Here is a 6,392-nt window from a genome sequence, read left to right on the forward strand (position 1 = left end):
GAGGAAATAACCTAGATAACCGAGCATGGCTCCGTGGTAAGGTGATTGAGCTGAAACTACCAAGGCAAAAGTGGAATTAATCATTGCTTTATTAGCAACATGTGGTGGGGTGAGAAGAGCGTTACATTGCTCGTCAGAGATGAGTTTTCTTGCGTGTATAGGGTTGATGTTGAAACTAAGTTGATTGAAGAGGAGAAATTTCGGAACACACGATATTTGCGATTGTAGAGATAGATTGGCCAGCGATATTTGTGTCTCTTCCAGGATACGTTGGAGTATACAGCTGAGCTGATATATGATGCGTTGGAAAGATGCACGTTCATATTTGCGATTTGAGTATTTCCATGCCCTTCACGTACATTATTAGTAACCAAAGTAACGCCTCGTTTTTTTCAGGTGATTGATTTCTTATTCACCGAGTAGAGTAGTAGTACTTTGTTGCTATCCTACTTCGTAAAATGTGCCTCTCGTTGTAAACCTTTTTGCTGGCTATTGCTTCTTTCATCCTTGAAGGATGCAAATTTAGTTTTATAGAAAAGACAATCATGTTTACCTTAAGACTAACCACAGTGGAGGGTTTCCAGAGTAGTAACATACACATGTTACTACTTCTATATAGTGGGGAGTAACATATGTAGGGTGTCATGCAACACTTCATTTATTAGGTTGTAGACTCATCTTGTCCTTATATATGTGATGTTACTCAGAGGGTGCTTGGATACGTTTTAGTCCCATGACTAAAAGTAGTGGGACTAAAACTTGCTAGCCTCACCATGCTTGGATCCAAATACTAAAGAGACTAAAATCAAGTTAATGAGCATTTATTATCCTCCAAACCCTCCAATCCAGAACTTGCATGTGTTAAAGGAGAGGAGTTAAATGAGGAGAGAGAGGACTAATCCATATTTTAGTAGGGGTACCCTTGACTAAAAAAATTTAGTCTCAAGACTAGTTTTAGCCCCTCTTTAGTCAGGGGTGCTTGGAACTTTAGCCTCTGAAAGAGACTATTTTTAGTCAGGCTAAAATAAGTCCCTTGAATCCAAGCACCCTCTAATACTATGAGTAACTAGCTATGTTACTGCATGCCTCTCTTTCTTCATTAATTACTTGCCACATCATCTATTTTGCTAGATATGTGTGATGTTACCACCCATTTTACTCCCATTATGGATTGTCAAAGGGTTAACCATTTATGAGATTACAATGATTTTAGTAGGAAAACAAATGTTAGATAAAGCATGTGTTGTTTCTCTTTCAGAATGCTTGAAAGTTGAAACCAGTCTCCCGAATTGCTCCTAAAATATGTACACGCTCCGCACACGTCACAGCTGTAATGTGCCACAATTCTTCTTACGCTGATAATGCTCATATCACCTACATAAAATGTCCTTGTGCCCGTACAAGATTATGTCCCAAGCTGCTAAACTGATGCCACACCGCATGCCAAGGGCCTCCGGCATAGTTGTGTTAGCAGCAAAAGGAACAAATTCATGGTTTGTTGCAACAAAGTTCCCCTTATTGGGTGTTGGTGGAGAAGCACCCTTTGTGTGTCTTCCTCACTTTTTACAGGACCAAAAAAAGGAGCCAACTATAAAACAAAAAATTATAGGTATTAATTGAAATTGTTGTGGCGGGGAAAAGGTACAAAATGTTTTCAACATGCAGACCCTCCAGAAGCTCCAAAATCCAAACTTGAAATACTCGAGTAATTGCTATTTTATGTATTCCTTATTAAAATTTCTAACTTTAAATTTTTTTCAGCTCTATGTGCAATGGTGATACCGAAAATTTTGATCAGGACTAGAATATTGTCCATCAATTTTCCGATCCTGGTGTTGGAAACATAGCTGGAGCCCTTCTTAACGAAATGGGGCGGAGCAAGTTGTAGGTCAAACAAGGTGGCTCCATGAACGGCATAAGAGGATGCTGTTCCATGTACTGTGTTGGCAGATAACCACACTCCTAATCTATGGCCACCAACTCCTCACCGATCTCCTCGATCTTCACGACCACCAGACAAGACTACCTTAGCAAACAATCTCCCTAGCTCGATGCCGAGATATTCCTATCATCCACACCCGTTTGTCCACAGTCTCGTGCTTTGTCGATCGGTCCACAAATTATGCAATGGTGTCCTATATGGAAGGGTAGGAATAATGCATGCTTTCGGAATTGCTTTCCTTATCGCCTGAGCAGTGTCATAGTTCATGTGGCCCAGTGGCTTGAATTTTGAGATGAATTGCAGAGAGGAGGACTTCACGCTCTACAATCCAGAGGTGCAAAGTTGTTCTTGCAGGGTTAAGACTGAGGTTTATAGCAGGAAGAGAGGGCACACATCCTTGGTGTTGAGGATTGCAGGGTGACGAGCTCATACTTGCCGGGGAGCCTCACATATGGTTTCTTTTTCTATCAAGATGTATGTGGCGTGGTAGCAGATACTTCTGTTTCTCATGTTTTAGGTTGTTTGAGCAAGAAGTTGACGTAAGCCTAGAGTTCCTTGGGCGTGGATATGGTTTCCTTTTTTCTTTGGCTAGCTATTCTGGTTTTCATTTTTCTGTTGAAGTTGATCGATCCAGTCCTCGGATGTCGACTGCATTCTTACCTAGGCTATCAATCTCATGATGAATGAAATTGGGAGGCATGCTCCTTAATTCAAAAAAGGTACAATCATGGTACAATCATAAAATTCTTTTGAATATGGATTCAACAATATATTTGTTCACAACAACAATATTTATTGGTCAATTTTATTTTGGGCAGTGCTAGGCGCCGGCGCGCCGGCCCAATGTTTTGGCCGGTCTGCCTGGAGCCGTACGTTCTAAACACGCATAACCATTAGATCTGATCCCGTCTTCCTCCCATCGCCAACCTCCCGCACGCGAAAAGGGACACGACCGCCTCGCACGCGTCGACCGCCCCCGCACACGCCGACTACCTCGCTTTGCCTCCTCGTCTTCTCTCACCGCCGGTCGCCGCTCTCACCTGTGTCGCCTCGTGCGTAACTCACCTCCATGGACACAACAACGTGGGCCTGTGGTTGCAGGCTTGCAGCTCCGGTGGCACTGCTCGCAACTCCAGTGCATGACGGCCACACTCCGGTGGCGATGGTTGGCCGGACACAGCGCCCCGACGGAGAGCTCACAAAAAGATGCATCTCTCCTTGGGTTGCCCGGTAGCAGAAAAAATGTCCACCGGTCGTAGCAAAAGAAAGTACCCGTTCCAGCAAAAAACAAAATGTAGCATCTTGGTCTTGCCCACCCCCGGTCACCGGTAGTAGCTTTCCCCCTTCGCCAGCCGCCAGTTAAAGCTTTTCGCACATACGGTTGATGCTTTCTCTGTCAATGGTTGAAACTTTTCTAATTGTGCAGAGTCTAGTTGTAGCTTTCTCTCTCAATGGTTGAAGCTTTTTCTTCTCTACGGTAGGAGCTTTTCTGTAAATGATTGAAACCTTTTTCGATTGGAGGAGCGCCTGGTTAAAAGCTTTCTCCATCGTTTAGGTTGAATCTTTTTTATCGAAGGTTGTAGAGCTTTTTGTCTAGGTTGTAGCTTTCCTTGATGGCACTAAACGCTTGCAGCTTTCTCTATATTCGGTTGAAGCTTTCCATCTAGGGTTTGTAGCTTTTTTGTTAGCGGTTGCAGCACGGGGATCTGCGGCGGTTCTGCAATGCCACCGGCTCCATCCATCGCCGTTGTAGCATGCGCCATGCCAGTCTGGGGGAGCGTCTCACATGGTCGGGGTTGTAACAAAAACGGGCGGTGGTTGTCTACCGGTGCTTGTAGATCACCGGTGGTTGCCTTCATCGACGACGCTCACTGCGGCTACTCTTCGTCGGTGTGCGTACACTGGGTCAGCGCGAGCTCAACTTCGCGTGCTGCATGGAAGAAGGAGCGGTGAGGCTGAACCGTAAAAAATAAAACTGAATCATTGTTTTACCTAAAGCAAATATGTAAGTTTAGTTGGAATAGAACTTGTAATACTGATATGTTTTGACAAACCATTCGTTGTAATGTAGGGGATAATACAGGAAAAATGGAAGTAAATAAATAACTGTTGTTAAAAGCAATTATGAAGAGAATATTGATATGAAAAGAAAACTGTATGTTGGTATTATTTCCTTTGAAGAGTGCATTTCAGAGAAATATGTGTACTTCATATTGTAATGTAATAAGTGTCATGTCACACAATGTTAAAATTGGTAAAATGTCGATACGCCGTGTTTGCAAAGATCGACGTGGATTCAGACATAGACGTGGCGCATGCGAGTATGGAAAAGAACCCTGCTGTCTACATTGACAGCCCCGCTTCCGTCGCACCACCCGCACAGTTCGCGCCTGGCCGAAACGACAACGAGGAAAGCCACTCCACATCTATCATGGACACCTTGACCGGTGACATCCAGGACATGGACACCGACTAGGAAGTGTAAGCACGACTATACCCAACGTCTTACTCTTCCTCGTCGGTGACCCGCTACTTCACTTCCGGGGGCTTTTGACCGTCGAGGAAGTGTAAGAACAACAAGGACTTGGATTACGGATGCATATGAAGATTTAGTATAGGTTTAATTTTACTATGTTCACTTTCTTTAACGAAGTAGCTGAAAAATGTAATGAATTTGGACACACCATGGGTCTCGTCCGACGAAAACATGGTACAGCGTGCCCGACGTGCGAGGCAGCGGGTGCGGGAGGCGGCGGCAGCCCTCGCGACGGTGGACGTCGGCGAGGCGGAGTCACATTCTCCAACGCCTCGTATGGGGCAGCAGTCCGGGTGCCGCAACATGGTCGCGGTGGATGTCGGCTCGTCCCAGGATGGATCCATCATCGATCTCACATCCACCGGCACCGCCAGGCTTCCGGGCTATGACGAGGAAGAGTAGTGCATGGAAGACGGCAGCGCCTTGAGTCCCGTGAGCCTGCTGGTGTCCCATGCCCTAGTCTACCTTGTCGGCGACAGGGCCAACACTCTGAGGAGTGCAGCCGGCCGCCGGACATGGGCACAGCGGGGACGGACGAGCTCCGCTTAGGTTTCCCGTTGTATGTAATAATATGAATTTGAGGTTTCTAATTTAAAGTATCCAGATATGGACTGCATTATTTGAGGGGTATCCGAATAGTCCCCGCGGATGCGTACGGTCGCGTCCGCGGGCGTTTGATGGATCGAATTTGCAAAGTCCGATTGTAGATGCTCTTATATTACAGGAGCAGGAGCTGATACAATCCTCTAAAAGGAAAGTTCCAAGGATAGCATCTCCAGTAAAGAAACAGTCCCATGTCTCCTGGCATGAGCTGCAATCTCGCAAAAGTAGTACAGATAACGGACGTCTACTGAATAATAGAGCTATTAATCAGTCCGTGATACAATCTGTCAATGAGCTGCAATCCCGCAAAATTGCACCTCATGTTTACAACCTTAAATACCATGCAAGATTGCAGCAAGTTCAGCTTCCTCCGGTCCGTTTCAAGGTTGTAAACATGAGTATGTTTTACTAGATTACTAGCAAACGTGTCCATGCGTTGCAACGGGGAGTAAAATGATTTATCTAAGCCGCTATCATATTGGCTCAATTTTAATTCCGACTCGTCATATTGATGGCAAGCACCAACCACACTCAGGCAGCACCTTTGTGGTGTTGATAAATTAAATTTATTCAAGAAATCCTACATGTATAGCCATCACATGCAACAGATGGAACACAAATTAAAATTGCATTTATTGGTTCCACTATGAATGTGCATCACTATCACACGAATAGTTCGAATATTTTGAAAAATAAACATTCATGTACTTCCGATGTTCATGAATTTGATAAGTCTATGTACATCCTATAACAATTGTTTGTGTATACATAAGGTCGTATCTCATGAAACATGTACAAGGAGAGAATCTGGTGCAAGTACAACATGCCCAAGGATTATAATCTTTCTCAATTATTACGTTCAATTTTACATGTTGCAATATGGATCCGCGTCGGTATGAAATAAAGACGGATCATGCGCCATTAATTAACATTGTATCCTAAATAGCATTCTAAAAATATTTAACATGTTAGATAACATCATATTCAAATTTTACATATTTTTTAATCAATTTCATATATAACATGTTAAAATTGAAGTTATGGTTTAAAAGATATAGTTATTTGAATATATATATATATATATATATGTAGGAAAAATCCATCCTACCACCTGGGGGTAGTTACCCCACATGTCTCATATACTATCTTATGGTAGTATATATCCTACTTTATCATTTTAAGTATATTCATATATTATATATAAGATACTCCAAAGTGAGTTGCATGAAACAAATTTAAGTTGGCCATGGTTTCTATTATATTTGTGAAATACGTACATATTTGTACATAAAAAAGAGCATACTCAAAATA

The sequence above is a fragment of the Triticum aestivum genome, chromosome 7B (assembly GCF_018294505.1).
Source record: "Triticum aestivum cultivar Chinese Spring chromosome 7B, IWGSC CS RefSeq v2.1, whole genome shotgun sequence".
NCBI classification, from domain to species: domain Eukaryota; kingdom Viridiplantae; phylum Streptophyta; class Magnoliopsida; order Poales; family Poaceae; genus Triticum; species Triticum aestivum.